Source organism: Ambystoma mexicanum, chromosome 2q, assembly GCF_040938575.1.
Source record: "Ambystoma mexicanum isolate Mex_15411 chromosome 2q, UKY_AmexF1_1, whole genome shotgun sequence".
NCBI lineage: Eukaryota > Metazoa > Chordata > Amphibia > Caudata > Ambystomatidae > Ambystoma > Ambystoma mexicanum.
Window position 1 is genome coordinate 894,352,551 of NC_090924.1, and position 21,655 is coordinate 894,374,205.

The following is a 21,655-nucleotide window of genomic DNA, read 5'->3' on the forward strand; positions in this document are numbered from 1 at the left end:
AGCAAAGGTAGTTTTCAAACACAATAAGAAGATGGTCAAAAAGATTATTGATGACCAATGAGAACGAATTAATTTGGAAAAGATGGAACTTCTTTTATAAATGTTTTGTCCAATCATATTTGAGGAGCTGGTGGTAATAACATATCTGGGAGTGTAAAAAAGATATCAACTTATGTGGATTGTTGAAACTTAGTTTAGTTTAGTTTGGTCCGATAGTACCATCTAACTGCTCCTCTGATTTTTTGTACAATCAACCTTGCTTTACATACAAAACGTGCACTCGTTCCTCAGGTGCTGGACCCATTTGGGGTCGGGGTAATTGGGGGTGTGCACATACAATTGTAAACATTAAAAAACCTAAGTATTTCATACTGAAATCGGGGAGGAAAAGCTTTTTTGCAAACTTTAAATGGCATCTTAAATATGCTCAAATAGGAAGGGTGCCAACTTTTACTTATTTAGGGTTTTTTTCTGTTCACAAGATCCAATAAAGATATCTATTTAAGACATTAAAATGTAAGATCACATGCTTGGCTTCACAGGCTTCTGCGATTAAAGGCAAATACGGTCAAATATTTGATGCTTCCGGTATTGACATTTTATAAGGTTAAAGTGGTGCAAACCCTAACCTATCAAGCAGAGATTACGTGAATTATGGAGAACCTATCCTGGAGTGGTTAGAAGGCGTTTTCCGTAAATGCGTACTTCACCTACCCAAGGGGTTTCCAACTGAGCAATTCGGTATGAATTACGTATGCTAACGTTGGATGCCATAGTTAGCTGGAAAAGGTTGGCCTTTTTTATGAAAATGGAGAATGCACGCGAGAACGCCCTGTGGTGGACTCTGAGATCATTGAGGGCACAAAAGTCAAATGAAACTTTCAATAAATGGCTGCACCTGCCAAGCTACGCTACACTGGACTCAACTGGAGCATCTCGTGAAATGATGACTGAAAAAACTCGAATGGTGAAATGGTGAAAACAACATTGTGGGAAAATTATTGGATAACTATTATTACAGATGTTAAAAAATACAAATTATTCTTGCAAATTGCCCTTCAGGGCAAAGCACTAAACACAGTTCCTGATTATCTGGTAAAATTCCTAAACGCCCATTAGGGAGCAGATTTTCTGAGGCTGCGCCAAAATCACTTTCCAACAAATTACATTTTGTGCGCAAGAACGAAAATAGCGAGACAATTTAGAATTTGTTGTTATTGTAGCGACTCAAACAAAATTAAGACATTATGTAATTTGATTTTAAAATGTCATGCGTTCCGCATTACTCGCTATCATTTCTTCAGGGTGCTCGTAAATGATTTCAGAGCTATTACAATGGAGGAGGCATCACATTCTTGGAGGTTAGCGGCACTGTGCTTTTTAAAGATATTGTTCCCTAAATAAATTAACTGGGGTTCTTTTATAATAGAATTACCTTTCTTTTAAGTAAAATTTTACCTTCTTATTAGTGGTTATACTTGTATATATAAAGAGCCGCGGCAGAGGCTCCAACAAACTGACCAACCTACTAACCCACTCTCCCCTTCCTCCGCCACCAACATAACTGACGCCATACCAGACCTTGGGCCGGTCACACTACACATAAACAAAACCAAGAATCAATTCTATGTTCACAGCTAGCACCTCTAGATGCTGAAGCACACCTAGAGTCAAACACCCACGTAGTCCATAAACCCTTCAACAAGGCAATTACACACCAAGACACGGGATAATCTTACAGCTACGGCCATCTGTGACTCTGGATCCTTTATGGACACTATATAACCAGAGAGCGCAACCAAACCCACCATGACCCCACACAACACTAACACCAACACAAAACCCTACCACACACCTGAGGCACTGAATGTTACCCTTACGGTTACAACACACGAGGCCTCCTGCACAAACCACCACAATCAAAACAAGACTAACAGACGCCAGTTCCTCCTCGTTCTAAACCTATCCCCTCACCCTAACCTCACTAACCTCCCCATATCCCTCTCTTGCAGTGCCACGTGAGCGCCCGGAGACTGCCCCTGGCTGGTAGCGGTGCGCGGTATAAATCAACATAAGATAACATATGAATTGACTAATTGCTGATGTTATGTGTCTTTTTTGTGTTCTCTTGCTTTCTCTTCTGTGAAAGGTTCACGCGTTGAACTAATGCACAATATTAAGAACATGTATGTGAAGCCGTGCGCTGATTCAGAATGTCTGTGCATCAATACTGATGGCAACTTGGATGTTGTGACATGATGTCGTACTACAAATGTGCAAAAAGTATCTCAAAGTTTATGGCAAATGTACTTTGAATATGTTCTTATTTAACCACGGCATCTGCACAATTTTTGGTATTTTATTCCAAATATAGTATTTTATAAATTCAGTAAATACTGAAAGTGGTAGAGTTGCCCTTGTATTCATTTGTGGTGTAATTAGGTGTAATTCGGGATTGTTTATTGCAAGGGGTAGCTGATATCGTAGTTGTTCTTAATGTAATTCCAGGCTGAGAAAAGGTAGAGGAAGTTCCTACGCATTGTAGCAGCACTAGTGTCTGTCACACCACTGCCAGAGGAAGCATATATCTGTGCCTGTTATGTGATCTTGTAAATGTGGCAGAACTGCACGCGGGTGCTTGCGGTTCCGAATCTGACTGTAGTCAGGATGGTTTCCAGGTCGTAAAAAACGAAAGTGTTGTTGCTTCTCTCAATTGAAAGACACTTTCCGTAATGATCAGAACAGGTCTTAAAGACGGGCTCGGTATTTAACACCTTCATCATAGTCAGGTACTAAGGGCTCGATTATGAGGTGCATGAAAAAATAATAGGAAAGCATCATTCCATAACGGAAGAACACTTTCCTTAAAAGCACTATTTTCAGTCATTATGAAAATGTGGCGGCCTGGCATCAAAACCATGACTTTTCATGTGCCAGATTTATGACTTGACAACAGCCCAAACAATCATTAAAGAATGCAGGGCAGGCACTGGGAGGGGATTCTCCTTCCAAAAGCCCTGGTTTTGCACGTCAAAAAGAGGAGTGAAACTATGGCACCTGTGAGGTTCTGTTGACTTGTACTGCACACATTTTCCCTTTATAAAAATAGCCTTTCCTAGACTGCAGGACCACTTATCTAATTGACGGAAACGCTTAAGAAAACTATCTTAAATCAGAAAAGAGTCGGCCTTTCAAGAAATGCTTGGAGTACCACTGGTCCACATGTTTCTATCGAAAGGATAGATTTTGGCAGCTTTTGCTGCTGGAAAGAATTACATCTCCCTTCCAATTCTTCCACCCACACCTCAGTACGGAGGTGCTGGAAACTGGAGAGGAGAATGTATGCTTTCTTCACTGCTTTTATCACAAGCTCAGAATCAGGCCTTCACTCTGACTGCTTTCTTCCTGTACTATCAAATGTCATTGAAGGCTCTCTCCTCCAGGTAAAACAATAGGAGCACTGTTGAACTGAGTATTCTGAAATCACGCTATTTAGGCGGTGGACAAATCATATACTGTGATAGGTGTTTAATGAAAAGCACTTAAAGAGGCCATGACCAGAGATACTGTGATGTAAACATGTGGCACTAAGACCGCTTTAGCTGGGGAGTCGAGTTTGCATTTTGAATTTGCTTTATGATTCAAGCTCAACAATGTCAGCTTTTGTATAAAGCTTCTTTGTAATATTGTGTTGGCTCTTTTTCGTTGTCACAGCCTAAATGTGCCACTGCATATAGGCCAACATGCTGGCTTGCCTTCATCACAGTTAATGTTGATTTGCACATAAAATGCTCGCAGGCGATAGTTGGAGTCAATATTGTCATGCCCTCTTTAACTTCCTGTTCCTTTTGCCAGCCATTTGTTTTCAGACACAAAACGGACACCCTAAAAGCGTTGCACTAAAATACTTTGCACTATGTTATTATTGAATCATGCATTTATGTAAATATCTTTGGAATTATCTAATGTTAGTACATTGTATATATGAGCACTGCAATCATGAGCCACCCTCTGGCTGCACTTATTGAGTTACCTACACTTCTCCCTGCCCCTCCCCCGTGGCACTTCTGCCCTCCCTCTGCCCCACACTTGCACGATCTGAATGACACAAGGCCTAGTAAGATCGTTGTTGGTCCTCCCTTTGTTTCGTCCTCCTTGTCTTGTCGCGCCTAGAAACAGTTGTGTACAGGCGCGTTATAAATGCGATATCATATCATATCAATAATTTACTGCGCATATGTTGTTTGTTAGCAATTTTATTACCCCAAAAACAGACATCTTATTTGTAAAATTTACGAAGCCCATATTACAATAATATGCAATCTAAGTGGGTTGAGACATTGCATTCATTGTGTATTTACTGCACGGTTATGCTTTTTATCAGCACTATGTTCTAGAGCTTTAGAGCAACATGCTAACCACAAGGCTGCAGTTTCATACCACCAGGTCATATTTCACATCTCCGGTATTCTACCATCTGGCAATTTTTTTAATTTTTTTTTAAATATATTGCCTACAGAAGGCTTAATTCTGAGTGAGGAGAAAACTGGCAAAATTCCTGGAAAACGTGGTTTCCATGGGTTCCCCAGAGACTTGTCAGTCCTCAAAAGAGTTCCTGTATGGAATGGCAAAAAGTCAAAATCAGAGTTTCATCATAGGAGCTTCTGCTGCATGCGGTAACCTGAAGCATATCCACAATGATCACTATATCGATGCCCATGGATAGCCTTGATCACAATGGCCCGCACCAGCAGTTTCTGCACCTTCTCAGGAGCAAGTGTGGTCCACGGGGATAAACAATACCTGCAACCACCCTGGGTCCCACATCGCTCTCGCCATTATTGAACTCTCCTACACACAGGAACGAGTGCACAGCGGAGCTCCATCGAGATCATCACCATGGTCTAGTCGAGGATGAAGGAATCTGGGGTCTGTCTGTTTTCTGGGCCAGACACTGCTGCACGTAAATATTCAGTTGGCTCAGGTGGAGATGACTTTGACTGCATAGCCGCATGCAGTCGTGGTCTTTCTGCCAGATTCTCTGACCTCATCCTTATGAGGAGGAAAGTAAGCTTCTGAGAACCTTCGAACCCAAGAGTGCAATGGGGCTGTCATAAAGAACTGATGTCAAAATTGAATACAAACATCACTTCCCGTGCATCCTTAAAGAGTCAAGGGAAATTTAAAAAAGTGAAGGTAAGAGAGATCTCTCCTTGGTTCTCATTAACAGCAGAGCGTAGCACAGAAATGGTAGTGGTGGCAGTCATGAGGGCAGCATTGGCATGATTATCCTTCTTAATTTTATGGCAGCATTTGACACCATGAGTCATAAAGTGCTACTGACCCACTTAAAAGAAATGGGTATTAGGGATGACGCATTGACATGCATTACCTCTTTTCTCCCCGACAGAGCGCAAACAGTCTTTTTACACCCATACGACTCAACTAGGAGGCCACTAACCTGCAGAGCTCCCCAGGGGCCATCACTCGGTCCCCTTTTGTTTAATCTCTAGATGAAACCTCTGGCTGATTTGATTGGGCACTTTTGTACACCCTGATATATCTATGCTGACAACATCCAGCTGATTGTTCTGCTTAGTCATGGAGGCAAAGGTAAAGGTCCCAATTTTGATGACTGCCTACATCAAACTAATCAATGGATGACAGCCAACCGGTTCAAAAGCGATGTGCAAAAAAGGGAAAATCTGATCTGTGCCAATTCGCCACCAGGTTGCAGCGCAAACACCGCTAATACTAGTTTAGCCTCTTCTTCAATCACAGAGGCGTGGTCTGACCTTTACTGGCCTTCAGTTTTGGGATCCTGCCCTTCCCCTTCAGCAAAAGTGAAGAAGCAATGAGTTTGGTTGGACCAACATCTGGCTATGGATGCTAAGATTAAGGCAGTTGCACAGTCCTGTTTTTTTCAGCTGGGGGCTCATAGAAGATTTTTAGAGCACTTTTCTCACAAGGTGCAGCTGGTCAATGCTTTTGTTTCTAGCAGGCTGGATTTGTGTCACGCTGTGTATCTAGGACTGACTAAGGGTGCTTTACACAAACTCCAGATCCTCCAGAATGCAGCTGTAAGGGCGATCCTGCATTTGGGACATACAGATCACATCTCACCAGGCTAGTGCCACTTACACTGATACTCGGTAGAACAGCATTTCCATTTTAAAGCACTCTGCCTGGTACACAATTTGTACTATTCTGGGACTCGCATTGTGATGAATCAACTTCCGGGGCACCAGTGGTCCAGGGATGAATGTCTGTTTCTAAACCATCAATCAGCCCCACACCTCTATACACCAGAAGGGATCCGAACAGATTGGAAACACAAACAAATTATAAACCTCCTTGTCCAATTTTGGTAACGTGGACGGAACGGCAGGTTTATCTCTGCAAGGTCGTGGATCATTGCTCAGTTGGAGCACAGCAAAAATACATTACCCATTGATAAAAGGGACTGTCCAGTCAAGGTTGTATAGAATATTATTATTCAACAGACCGTTCTAGCACGCTACAAAATACAACCCACCCTGTAAAGGAATGCAGAGGACAGACAGTTTCAAGAAGGAAAAGGGATGCACTCTGGATACTGACAGGAGGGCAGTTGGTAAAGTAAGAAATCGCAATAGTTCAAGGATACTTGGTTTTCAACACAAGGGGAGCAATGGGTCATAAAATGTCACTAGGGGCCTTCGAAGAAGGAACAGGGGACAGAACACAATGTAACTTGTGCTTGTAGAAGTTCTTGGTGCTCGACAGTGTAGAGTCGGTTTCAAGGCACTTTGCAGCCTCTGCGACAGAGTTCAAGACAGGAGACAGCTGTGGCAATCAGGCGACAGGCAGTTTGGCGAGCGAGGCTGGACTGACGACTGCAGGTTGGCCTACACAGTGGCTCACGGTCAGGAATCGTCTCAGTGCTGGTCGACGAGTTTGAAGCACTGGTTGGGGCGTCCCGGATGGCCAGAGCGACTACGGCTTAACAGTCAGCAGTGCTGTCGTTTGCAGCTCCAGGGGCTTGAATGGCTTAAAAATGTCCTTTACGGTGGACGTCGGTGCATGCTTGTCGATGCACTCCTCCTAGCTTCTTCACTGGGTTTGTGTCATCTTTAAGGCGGACGGCACAAAGTTGAGGAGAGTGTTGCAGACAACTGCCTTGTCCTTGGTTTGGTTCAGAGACTCTCTAGCACTTACCACCTACGAAGCTTGCTGCAGAGCCTAGCAGGTCACGCTGTGTGCTGGATGGGTACCAGTTCTGGAGCTGCTGGAGGGTCCTCTGGATTCAGTATCTCCCTATGGGCCTGATTGAAGTATACTAGATTAGTATGTTAATTATGCCAATTGCTGCCACCACCTGCAGTGCTTGCACAAAAGGACAGGGAGGATCCATGGAGCCTTTGATAGTTAATTAGGCTGGCTATGGCAGGAGGAAGGTTTGGGCCCTCCCCCTTCTGAGATGCATCATGTACTCCACCTGTCAGAGCCCAACTAAATATGACAGGGTACACGTGTCTATATGTATGTCGTGCATTGAGCATAGGAAAATGTGTGTGGATTAGCCACACACATTTTCCAGCGGTTGATCTACCATCATTCAATTTCATATAAAATTTCAAAACAGCACAGGTGAGTACACACCCGCCGTGTGGATGGTCGAATTCCTCACACGCATGTTCTTTCTAAGTCGCTTGGAACATTACGCACCAGGGAGACATCTTCAGTCAGCAATGGCTGGCTTACTCACAGTTGCAAGGAAATGGAATGGCCGCTCTTTTTCAGTACAGGCGGCCACACTAGGGAATACCTTGCCTCTTGAAGTATGACTGATCGGAAACTACATATTATTTAGGGGTAAATTAAAAACCTTATTGTTTCCTCAGTAAGTCACCGATTTGTACATTTGGAGGTTTCTGGTTCCGCGCTTGGATGCCATATCGATGATTCTCTGCATTATAAGAAGTTATACCAGACCATACCACCAGCGATGCGATCTATTGACTGCAGCGAATTTGTGATCGAGGATTCTGCAGACCTGGGAAAGCAGTGTACCATTTATCAAGCTTGATGGATCCAGAAATGACATAACACCAGACTAAATATCCCAACAGAAGGAAGCAGAATTTGGTGACACTACGTTATTTTTATACCAACTTGGTACCTTTATGACTGAGCTGCCCAACCATAGTACACAAGACAGTAAAAGAATAGAGACATCACAGTGAATTTGCATGGAACGTACGCTATTTTTGATGGCAGTATCGCCAATGAACTTGTTAGCAATGTCCATGAGGGGTAGCACTTACACACTGCTAAAGCTTTTCCCCAAAAGGTGGGCTCATAGCAAAGTGGCTTGCTGGCAGTGGTTGCTCCGTGAAGTGTGCCTGCCTCCTCCTATCCAGCTCAGACGATCCTTGGGCTTCACACGTTGGTGCTGTTATCTTATTGAAATTGTGCAGGAGGGTGACATAGTGCTTTGTAGGGGAGCACGTTTCCTTTGGTGCTTTATTTTTTTATGTAACGGCTCAGAGTCTTTTTGTACTTCCCAGCTATTCACACTCTACCCTGTTGGTTCACTACCACTCAGCCCTTTATTTCCTCCCTGGTCCCCTCTTCAGATTGCGTTTTTCACGAGGACAATGTTTTTGCACTGAAATTTCGAAAAGGTTGGCTGTTTATGCACATTAAGGTACATTCTTGGTCCAGATCCAAAGGCCTGTTTACATTCAGCGATCAATAAAAAGATTAAAAATAATACAATTAACTGGGCTTTCTGAGGACCATTGCATTCCAGTGACTTTATCACAAATCTAACAGTGGAAGTCTGCCTTTTTGGATAATTGCACAGATCATCCCTATTTATAAGCAAGCATTGGCAGAGCCAACAGGTTTGGTTTTTGTGTAGGCATATATCAATACAAAAGCCACAACTGTTTGCTTTAAAAATGCTTGCTTTTAACAGGTCTTCTGTGCATGGAACATATATGAGGAGACACATGCTGTTTATAAATAAATTATAATTAAATTATCTGAAGGCACACTTATTTGAGAAATTTGTATTACAGCAGATGCACATTCACATCTGCATGTAAGCTATTAACTCTCCGAAGACTGCTTGGAAATAACACTGGCAGGCCCCATGCAGCACACAGTTTGAGTTTGCTGTGTAACAGAGCTTGCTCACAGAGAGCCCAGGAACATGTGTTATGGGCAGGGAGGGCCATGCAGTGGGTGAGAATGGCCATAGTCATTGTCCTGGCAAGTGTGGTCAATGGGTTAGTAAATATCCAGACAATACCCAAAAGCCACATGTCCTTCCTCACATATCATCTCCTTCCTGGCTGTACTCAAATGGAAACGTTTCTGCCCATCACTTGCACTGCAGTGATCGGGCTAACTACCACCTGTGATGACATGACTACTGCTCTGCAGTGATCGGGCTAACTACCACCTGTGATGACATGACTACTGCTCTGCAGTGATCGGGCTAACTACCATCTGTGATGAAATGACTACTGCTCTGCAGTGATCGGGCTAACTACCACCTGTGATGACATGACTACTGCAGTGATCGGGCTAACTACCATCTGTGATGACATGACTACTGCTCTGCAGTTACCACCTGTGATGACATGACTACTGCAGTGATCAGGCTAACTACCATCTGTGATGACATGACTACTGCTCTGCAGTGATCGGGCTAACTACCATCTGTGATGACATGACTACTGCACTGCAGTGATCGGGCTAACTACCATCTGTGATCACATGACTACTGCACTGCAGTGATCGGGCTAACTACCATCTGTGATGACATGACTACTGCTCTGCAGTGATCGGGCTAACTACCATCTGTGATGACATGCCTACTGCTCTGCAGTGATCGGGCTAACTACCACCTGTGATGACATGACTACTGCTCTGCAGTGATCGGGCTAACAACCATCTGTGATGACATGCCTACTGCACTGCACTACTGCTCTGCAGTGATCGGGCTAACTACCATCTGTGATGACATGCCTACTGCACTGCACTACTGCTCTGCAGTGATCGGGCTAACTACCATCTGTGATGACATGACTACTGCTCTGCAGTGATCGGGCTAACTACCACCTGTGATGACATGACTACTGCTCTGCAGTGATCGGGCTAACTACCACCTGTGATGACATGCCTACTGCACTGCAGTGATCGGGCTAACTACCACCTGTGATGACATGACTACTGCACTGCAGTGATCGGGCTAACTACCACCTGTGATGACATGACTACTGCACTGCAGTGATCGGGCTAAGTACCACCTGTGATGACATGACTACTGCACTGCAGTGATCGGGCTAACTACCACCTGTGATGACATGACTACTGCACTGCAGTGATCGGGCTAACTACCACCTGTGATGACATGACTACTGCTCTGCAGGAGTAAAGGGATGGGTAGTGGTGAAACCCCCATTCCCAGATTTCCTTGTCCTGCAGCTCATGGAGGGACAGTGAAATGAGGAAAGCCCTAACAAACTAAGATGGTGGAATCCCTCTCTCCTGTGGGGTATCTAACTCTGCCCCCTTTCCATGTCAACTGACTTCAGGTGCTCCAGTGGTCAGCACCCTGGTGTGGGTGTGGCGTAGATATGTCAGTGCTGCCTTTGAAGCATCACTTCCCAGGAGAGGGGGCGGGGGTCCTGTGTCCTGAAGGGAGGTGATGCCTGTCCTGCAGTAGGATCAAAGAGGCAAGTTCCTGGTTGGCCATTGTTCCATATGGCAGCCGTGCAGACATCTAGGCAGCCAGATGGCAAATACACATTACCCTGTCATGGCTGGTCTCTGATCACAGAACTGATTATGCATTATATCAAACCGCTGCATGTTTAAAATGGTGTGACCCTAGCAGACACCATACCACAACCAGGCATGGCTAATATTTAAAGATGCATGTGACAGTAGGTTGCCTAGTTTACACAATTATTATACATTGCAACAGAGATCCACATAGTTAAAAAGCCACCTCAACCTGCTTGCTTTTTAGTTCCAGCAGCTGTCAGGAATGCACCTGCCCTGTGCTGCTGCAGGATTGCTGTCAGAGGGTTTCAATAGGCTACAGAACAAGTACACGTTTGCACTATGTTCTCCGCATGTAGCATTTATAAAAGGGGGTGATTTGCAGACCCCCCTTTCAGGAACAGGTTTGTCCGCATTCTTCTATACACTCCAAATCACAAATAATGGGGCTATCCCACCCTCAACAGAAGGGCAATCTGTCACATCATCATATGTATTGATTAGGCTCAATATACCGAATCCACAAAGATTAGCAGTGCAGCAAATGCACCATCTAAATCTGGCACATGCTGCCTTACATCGGATTCCCAAAGCCTAGCAAGGCAGCAAATCAGGACTTGCCAGGGACATCTTTGAGATGCTCACGTGCAAATGTGATTCACAAAGACTTGCTCAATGGCATAGCAGACATGCCCCAGGCATCACCAGATGCCCCCCAGACGTAGGCTTTGTCATTCAGGTGTGACTCTGAAATGTGAACACACATCGCTCCATTTCACGCAGTGCAAATCTTTGGGAATCAGACTACATATGCAAAATCTTTGGCAATCATCCAATAGTGGAATCAAAGAGAATGAATGGAGGATGGCACAGGGGCAAAGCGCTGGTCTTGGAAGCAAGACCACGCAGAGCAACAGAGGTTTGAATCCCGGATCCGCGCTTAGAAACCAAACTCAGGTATGGTATTAGGTGTGTTATAAAAAACAATTAAATAAATAAATAACAAGAAGTGTCTTTGGTGGGTTTCACACTAGGGTTACAGTACAGTGGGGCAATGCTACAGACTGTCCCTGCTACAGCGACAGCACGCAACTTTGCAAGGGGAATTTGTGCCTGAGATTCATTGACCTGAAGGCAGTGTTCTGGCTCCCACCCTTTCCATCCTCTTTCTGACTGATGTGAATGGTTGCTATGGGTGGGACGGACGACCCCCGCAATGGCCAACTTAAGTGTTCAACTTTCACTTTCTGAAGATGAGGCTGAACATTTCTGGTGCACATAACATCGTCCCAGGAAGATAGCCCAGGGGCAACGTGCTCGCCTTGGAAGCAAGATGACACGGAGCCCCACAGATTCGAAAGCCGGGTCTGCGCTTAGAAACCTCTGTATATTAAGCGCGTTATAAATAACCAATCATATATAAATAACCAATCGTAACATGCATTGAATTGAATGCCAGAGGTTTTTTCAAAAAATGCTGTAAGTGAAATGGGCAACAAATAAATGGTTAAAAGCCCAAAGTTATGGTAATGGGGCCCCGAAAGGTGTTGGGACACAAGATTGATATAGACTAACACACAATGGGGTCTTTCTCTTGCTTTGACTAGTTAAGAATTTGTTTTACTGCGCCTGGGTCATTGGAACCTCGGTTATCTGCCAGTCCTCCCCTAACTAAGTATTCTGTTTGAATAAATGATTGGCAGCCCTGTACAACACCCTTTTGGGGGGAGGTAGCGGGGGAATGGGAGGGGTGTTTCCGGCAGCACCATACAACAGCAAGATTTGGGGCAGCACAAACCTTGGCCACTCAGCGACACCGGAAAATGCTTTCTGGAAATGTCTTCTACACCTCCCCTGTGGCAATGCATGAAGATCTAGGAGTTTAAGGTATAGGAAAAATAGGAGCTTTGAACGCTGTTTTGTTTTGGTTATATATTTGGGTAATTCCAGGTGCCGTATTTTAATTACTAGGAGAATCCCCTCCTGGTGCCTGCTCTAAATTAGTGATGGTTGCCAGGGCTGTTGTCGCGGCGTAAATCAGTCACATGCAAAAGCTGGGGCTTTCACATCAGTAAACCACACACTTTCAGAATATGGTGCTCTTAAGAAATGTGTTGTTCCTCCTTAGAACAACACATTTCTATTTGCACACAGACCTCTGAATCAGGCCCTAAATGGCTGTGCTGTTTCTCACCACATAAAACAGAACACAGGCACAGCAAATACAGTAATCTCGCCATACAGTGCTACTGTAAGATGTACAGCTTTTATTTTTCTCATTGAAATCCATTCATTGTTAACAAAGGGCACACGGTGCGCCCCCTTGTGAGTGGTGTTGTAAATGCAGGCAGTCCAACTTTGCGCATCTGCTTTCAAAGAAACCATGCAAGTGAAAGGTTTTTGCTTATAGCAAACAGTTATTTAAATCCAGAATGCATTTGCTACTCTTGATATGTATCTAATGCACAGGGGACAGGTCGGGACATTCTGAACATGTTTTAATATTCTTTGCTTAAAAAATAACTGCACTAACATAAACCCAAGGTTTTATTTCTGTGTTCAAACTTCATTTATTGTCAGTGCTAGGAGGACAAGTAGCCTCAGAATGAGACACCCTTTGTTATTTAGAGCCCCTGTATTTTGAGCCAGGCGGCTTTGAACCAGACTACACACACATCTGTGTGTTCCTTCTAATAGAACATTGGAAAGTCGGTGTCGCCACTGGAGCCGGGGAACCTTTTCTGGCGCATACTCTGCATTCCGCACACTTCTGGTGGCATTGGAGATTCTCTCTTTGGCATCCTCTGCAACAAGGGAAAAGTGAACTCTTGGCAGCAAGAGGGGCAGGGAGTTATCGGGAGGCTTTCACGCAGTGCATGGAACTCGGCGCAGTGCACGGGCCTCTGTGCCGACCCGGGACCTCTCCGACATGCACGAGCCTCTTTGGGCCCGATTCGGAGCTAGGGATCACATTAGTGCAGAAAGGCCACATTCTCCCCCTGTAGTTTTCAGCACCACCATTCTGGGGTCAGTGGAAAGATTGGAGGGAAGGTGTGCTTTCCAGCTAATAACATCTGTCTGTGTGGGGCCAGTATGCGCACCAGTTACTGCGAACATTTCTAAAAGGTTAACACTTTTTCTTATTTGCGAAAGTGCCCTTGAGCTTTTAGGGCCCGATTCAAAGGTCTGTGTAAAAAGAATTCCTAAGAGCATCAGATTCGAACAAATAATGAATGTAGTGTACTGACATGGAAGCCTGATTTACGGCCAGACAACAGCACTGGTGGCCATCAGAAATGCAATCTGCCCATGCCACAGTGGGCATGGTTGCCCATGCCACAGTTCCTCCCTGCTAAGCCCTGAGTTTCCATGTGAAAAAATATGGCGGCGCCGTTACCATGAACTGCACATGTTTTCCCTTTGCAAGGAGGGTATTTCCCACACTGCAGCGCGACTTTTCTAATTTCAGAAATCTTAAGGACACTTTTGTAAATCAGAAAAGTGTCAGTCTTGTCTGCCCGTAAATCAGGCACAAGCAAAACCCGAGGCTTTCATATCAGTACACCACATTCTTCCGGTTTCAGAATATGGTACTTTTAAGAAACGTGTTGTTTCTGCTTTATTTCTGTGTTGACACAGACCTCTGAATCGGCAACTGAGTGCTGAGAAGGAGTGTATGAATAATACGCCTGCATTGCTAAGCCCGGCAAAACAAACCACCACAAGGGCTATTTGCCCTGGAGGAATGGAAGCATAGAATACACAAATGTTCATGCAACAGCCTCTTTCTAAATCTTCCTGCCTCTACCCTTTGACCTTTACAACTGATCCAGAACAGGACTGCAGCACCTGTCCTTGGCCTCAAGCCCAGGGATCATATCTCTCAAGCTCTGAAATCTGTTCACTGGCTCCCTGTGGCTGCAAGAATCAACTTCAAGACCCTCTGTATTGTCCACAAGGCTTTCTGGGGCCTGGGACCGCTCTGCCTCCAACTTTCTCTTCCAAAACATTTTTCTTCTCAAGCTCTCTGCTCATCCACCTCTAACTCTCTGAGGGTCAGACGCTTCTCCAAGCAGAGAGCTGGGGGCAGAGCTATCTCCTCGGCTGGGGCCTCCCTTTGGAACGGCCTCCATGCCTCTCTCAAACTTGAGCAGAACCACCTCCGGTTCTGGAAGCAACTCAAGACCTTCCTTTTCGCTTCCCCTTTCTCTCTTACTCTTCCCTGCTGATGCACCTGACTGCTTCGCGCACTGGTCACCTGGTCACCCTCTGAACCCGGGCCCAGGCTCCTGCATGCCCAGTGGCCCTTGCACTGCCTTTGGGAGTCCCCAGCACTTAAGGGTCTGTATCGGCAATCCTACAGTCCCTTCTCTCTGCACTTATGAGCCACCCGCTGACTGCACTTATGAGTTACCTGCACTTCCCCCTTCAGCTCCCCCCATGGCCCTTCTTCCCTTCCCTCTCCCCCGCACTTGCGCGATCTGATTGACACAAAGACTAGTAAGATTGTTAGTTTTTCCACCCTTGTTTCCCCCTCCTGGTCTTGTCTGGAAACATTTGTGTACAGGCGCGTTATACATGCAACATCATATCATATCATTTTACACAACGCCTTTAATGGCATACATTCTGATCAACACATGAGGAAAAGCTCTCTTTTTACCATCCTGACATTTACATTCGGGTATCCCTAATAGAGTGGGAAACGGAAATGCGGTCTGTGTGCTTGCCCATTCCACGAGGATTATCCGAAAGCATCTCCACCCATATTTAATTGTGATCCCAATGCATTTACTCCTGCTTATGTGCTAAATGTGTGAAAAGGAGGCAGCCTCCATAGAGCTCCACTGTAATCCTGGACGCCATGCACGCACATGGCGGCTGCCATTTTGCTTGCTTATATTATTTTATTTCAAGCATTTGATTAAGCTCAAACCTGGACAAATGGAACACAGAGTGCATTATAGTAAAACAATATTAAATTAAAATGAAAAAATAAAGAAAAAAAGTGAAATATGCCAGTCCATATTTTTGTGTCAAGAAAGAAAAAAAGAAAAAAGATTTATTTAGGGAAACAAAATGTCTTTAAATATTTATGGAAAACAAGAAAGGAAGGAGTTCAGCATGAAGAAACAGGGAGCAGGATCCAAATTCGGGGGGTTACCCAAGAGCAAGCCTGATTTGCAGTGGATGATGCACTGTCATGGGGGGATATCCTAACAAATCCACATTTTGCTCCGGGTCTCTGGAAGACCCCTGTAGAAAGATCATTTGTCAGAAAAATATTTAAGTTGCTTCAACCATATTGCAATACTGCAAAGTTTAAAATGAACGTGTAACTCAGGGGGCAGTCAATGTAGGGTCTTCAAGATCATGTGATTGTAGTTCTTTGCTTTGACAGACAATTGGGCAGTAGTGTGGAATGCTGCTTTGAAAGGTCCAAGCGGTCTTTTCTGTCATTTTGGAAAGCCTATAAGCACGGCCTTGCCTCCATCAATATGGGACTGCACTATGGCCTGAACAACCAAATGAAAAGCATCCTTAGGGACATACACGTGTATCTGACGTAGTAAGGCAGTTAGATATTGCACAGCGTGTACTTTTTTTATTTCTGTACAATTTTATGGACAGGTTATAGTCAAAACAAGATACAGGTGAGTACAGGCTACGCCACCTTTGACACAATGGTACAGGTAGCAGCCAACAGTGGGACAGAAGTGAGAGTCACTCTGTCATTAAAAAAACAGGTAATAGTACAAAAAAATCTGATCAAACAAAATGTATTCATAATTCAACAAAACACCAAAGTTAAGATAACACATGAATCAGAAACTGACAGCATTTCTAGTACGTTCAGATCTATTGTACACACTAAGGCAAAATACTCTGCTAAGGGGAGAGGTTAGTAGTTGAGGTGACTGTGTGTTGTGTTTAATAACAGCAATTATGTCAAAGGGTGGGGTAGCCTGTACTCACCCGTATCTTGTTCTAACTGAATTGTCCCTCACGAGTCAGGCCCTTGACAACAAAAAAGAGGGTTTTCACACGTATAACTACCTACAGGTTATAGTCAAGCCAAATCCCAATGAATGTGCAAATGGAATCCAAGTACCATCTTTACCTATGCTAGTTAACCCATTTTAGAACTCAACAATTTGTTTCTTGGGAAAATACAAACAAAATTATGTTTTGCTGTACTACATTTAAGAGTGGCTGCCAATATCCAGAACTTAAGTGCACCCAGTCAACCCTTCGGGTGGGGGACGCCCTCACTAGTTGATACTTTCAGGAACAATTGAGTATTGTCAGCATATTGACGGATATCCATAGCACAGCCCTCAAGCAGACGTATCAGTGATTCCATATATAGATTAAAAAGAATAGGCAAAAGAATAGATCCCCTGGGGCAGACCGCGGTGGCATAGTCAAGGCAAGAGATTGAAATGGTCTCATATGGGCAGACTGTGATTGGCCAGAAAGGAAAGATTGAAACCAATTCAATTCAATAATTTACCACCACCACCCTGCACCCCCAGCCCATGTGATCAGATAGGAGATTAAGAAGAGTCCAATTGGCCACCTTGTCAAACTCCGGTGAGAGGTCCAAGAGCACGAGCATTCAAGAACCAACACCGCCAGTTTCCCTGAGAATGTGTTCAACCACTTGAAGGGTAGCTGTTTCTGTCGTCTTGGGAGGATAGCTTAGGGGCAACACGCTCGTCTTGAAAGCAAGACGACGATGAGCAACACAGGTTCGATCCCCAGGCCTCTGTTTAGAAACCTCTGGGTATAAATAACCCATTGTGGGGAAGAAACCAATATTGGTATGAAAACAACAAATGGTGTTACTCTCTTTGTAGTTGTATGCAAGCTGCTCGCTAAAGTACTTCTTCAGGAAGAGGAAGACAGATGAAAGGCCTGAAATTGCATACTATCAACAGCACAAATAAAGTATTTTTAATTAAAATAAGAAATTGAACTTGCTTTCAGTTGATCGGGAAATGTGACCCGCAGCTGGTAGCAGAGGTAACAAAAAGATCTTTGAAGAAGCAAGCTGCACTACCAGCATATGACGTGGCATTAAGTGACCCCATGATGGGAGTGCATCAGCTCGTGAAAACAGTGAAAAGTGAAGCCACCCCTTAATGCCTCTAGCTGTAAAGAGAGAGAGAGGGAAACAAATTGCGTCTGACTAGCCAAGTTTTCTTGAATTAGATCAATCGTAATAATAAATAAAGAATCAAAGGCACACTGTTCTACTTAGAAGAGGACTGCATTTGAGGGAAGTGAGGTTGGCACACGGCAAAACAACCTGAAAAGAAGCTGTAGTAATCCGAGAGGCGTGATAAGCACATTTTGCCTCCAAACGGAGAACTTTCTGGTGCTTATATGCAGATCCGAAAATTAAGGAAAGCATCATCAGTACCTTGAAAATGCCAAAGATTTTGCAATTCCATAACTGCCACTTATTTATCTTTAATATCTGAGTTTTCAGGAAGCCGTTCTCCCTTTTTTGACTTTTTAAAAAGAGATGGTGGCCTCCTGATCACGTTTTTAAAAGGGTGAGTGATAATCTTAGACTACGGAATTATATGTGCTATTTTCCAAGGAAAAAATCATGGCAGACAGAACCTCTTCAGCAAGTGATTCTGATAGTGTAGAAGAAGCCCATCTGTGCAGCTTTTGACTTCAAGATCAGAAGAGCGAGGGACTGGAAGATTAAAAGGGGCAACATCTTGGCCAGACCAGCCAATCATCAATAATTACATCAGACGAAGCAATGATGACATCAGGCGAAGCAATGATGACATCTAAGATATTGCCCTTCACATGTGTTGGAGTGGGGATCAGCTGCTGCAGATTAATTTATACATGATTAAGCTTTGTCAACATGCCAACACACGTTGGCATACTAGGGCACTTAAAATCGCCAAGGGACTTTATGGTCATTTGTGATTTGGGATAAAAAGTCCGAAAAGTGATCATGATTGTCTGAGCATTGTCTGTTGAGACGATAGATCAGACACAGCGTCCAGACATAGAAAACACATGTAGAGATACAGAAAGACACAGATAACATCTCAAAGGAGGAGTCTGAAGTAGAAGACACCAACTTACATATGAAATGAAGATTTCACCAAAACGCCAACTCCGTCAATATGTAAAAGGGAACCATTTCTAGGAGCAATTCATCAAACCACACAGAAGAGGCAAGAAGCCCATTCTCAAGTACAACTAGAAAAACAAAGAGTAAGGAACTGATGTGATCCCGGACAGCTCGCATAAATAGAGGCCGAGCATTTAAAAGAGCAGCATTAATTGATACCATTGAAGTTTTAACTTATGGAACAGTATGGATCATTTGAACAGTAACAATATAAGGTCTTGATACATAATATGAAGGTTTAGATCGCAGTGGTGATATAGTGGGTATACTGTGCTTCCGCAAGTTACAAACATATAAACTCACCTGCTCAACAACAGGAAAATAACATGCAAGATATAACTGTTTAGGTAATAACCTTAACTATCACGCCCTTTAATGGGAAACCCCATAACTACAACAAGAATATGAAATGTACAGTAAGAGGACAGGTCCCGGGAACCTCACTAGAGCCAGGGTGGACAAGGCAGTCTCCCCAGATTGGGGGGAGGACCCAAGATGGTAGGTGAGTCCATACAGAAGTCATGACACCACAGCGCAGAAGGGGCGACATGGAGTGCAGGGACTCGGCAAACTTGAGAACGGCCAATCCCCCATGCAGCACTAGAAGCACATGGCAGGTGTGTAGACCACTGGAATAGTTTACTGGCATTCAGTTCCGCCAGGTTTCACGCCTAAAGTTAGGCTGTCACACTGTCAATAATTGAGGGGGTAGGACCCTCTGCGGCATGCGGGTCCCCTCTAAACCAACCACATCCACATTTAGTGGCAGCAGCAGTGTTTTCGCCCACTGCAGAGCAAACATAAAGCAACTATTCCCACTCAACTGGCAATGATTAAAAGGATCATTGTGGTAGCACCACTTGCACTACAGAGGAATTGGGAATTACTCCTATGCACATGCTGAGGGTTCAGGCCTATAAAGGTCCCGCAGGTGCCCCTATTTGGAACATGGCATGGATGGATGGTGTGATTCTTGATAATGCCAGGCTTCCACCAAGTTATGTAACCCCCAAGTGTATCGGAATAGCTGCAGGGCTGAGGGTCCATCTCTGGATGACCAACAGGACAGCAGAAGAGTCAGTCGCATGTCAAGCAAGTGTTTCTGAAAGCCTGGTAGGCAGGGGAGTTGCTAGGTCTGGAAAAGACCCGGGGCTACGCTGATGTCGGAACTGTTGGGACTGGGGGCTAGCTAATCTTTTGGCTGTAGCTCCTGAGATTCTATCTGGGGCTACAACTAAAAGTTCAGGGCCTATAGCCCCCTTACCCCCCCCCTAGCAACGCCCCTGCCGGTAGGGTTGGAGCAGACTCTCTCATTTGTTAAGGCGATGCCTTCAAAAGGCTAGTCGGAAGAGGGTACAGTAAGTCACGTGTCAGGTCGGGGCCTTTCAAAGGATGAGCGATCAAGGGTGGATTAAGTCACAGGTAAACAAAGCCCACTCTACCACCCTGAGACAACAAAGCAAAGAGATGTACATCCTAAGACCTACAGAGAGAATTAAATTGAATTGATATTCTATTTATATCGCGCTCATACACAAGTGTTTCAGAGCGCGACAAGGCAAGGGAGGCGAACATGGGAGAATAAAAACAATGTTCTTACTAGGCCCAGTGACATTGAGAACGCGCAAGTGCATGGGAGAGAAGGATCATAACACAACAGAGAAGCACATATTTCATTACAATCAAAGCAGCAAGCAAGGGAGTCGGAGTGGTAACAAAGTCACTCTGCAGCTACAATCAACAACTACAGCTAAGTTCAAGAAAGAGTTAAGGATGCTACTTTTCAACTTGCCTCCCGATTAAGTGGTTATCTTATGAGTCTCTTACTTGCTCTCTGAGTTCTCCTCTCGGTCTGTGTCTCCTCGCGCCACTTCTAATGATATTTGCACCTCTTGTTTGTCTTGTGGATTTTTTGTGCGCGCCCTGAGGCCCATGGGAAATAAATAAATAAGCGCACAATACCTGCACCCTAAGAAGGATGTAGCACCAAACTAAAGCTAAAACCAGCCAACCCATTGCAAGTGTAACTTAATCGGATTATAAACCAAGCTTTGGCAAAGCCAACATGTTTTGACTAGCAAGGTTAAGTGCAGCTTCAAATGCCTCAATAAGCTTCATGTCATGAATAAAGGCTATCAATAAAGTTTGCACCATTACAAGTTATAACTATCCTTAAAGTTATTAACACAAAACAGGAAAATACTGCAAACAAACACGTCGAGGACGACAAGCCCTGGTGTGTCAAGCCTCGAACATGTGAGAATCTTTCCATTACATTTTACACAGACAACAAATAGTTTCTAAGCAGCTAACCCACACACACACACAAACTGTTAACCTTTCGCAATTTCAGAAACCACAAAAAGGAGGAAATAATGACGTATCATTGACGGTGATGGATATTCATTTACATGTGCCACACCCCTCTGTCACCTGGTGGGCAATACCCAAGTCCTGTCCTCCCGCAATGCAAAAGTCCTCAAATTCAACATGGCGCCCCAACAGATGAAAGGTGAAAACAACAAACTATTCTCACCTGTGCGCTGCTCAGACATATACAAACCCTTACGATTTACCTCCAAGAAGAACTATTTAAATGTATCTCGCAGTGTGACTGTAAAAATCACAAGGCTTCACCTTTTAGATGGCAAATCATTTCACTTTATATGCGTGTAACGTGCATCTTTGGGTACATTATTTTGTATATAT

At 44.3% G+C, this 21,655-nt stretch overlaps 1 protein-coding gene across 12 annotated transcripts in view; it reads right to left on the reverse strand.

Annotated features, from left to right (window-relative positions):
- The window catches only part of KIAA1217 (KIAA1217 ortholog), a 1,682,267-nt gene that overhangs the window by 589,731 nt on the left and 1,070,881 nt on the right, over nt 1-21,655 (reverse strand). The gene's annotated exons all lie outside the window — the stretch shown is intronic.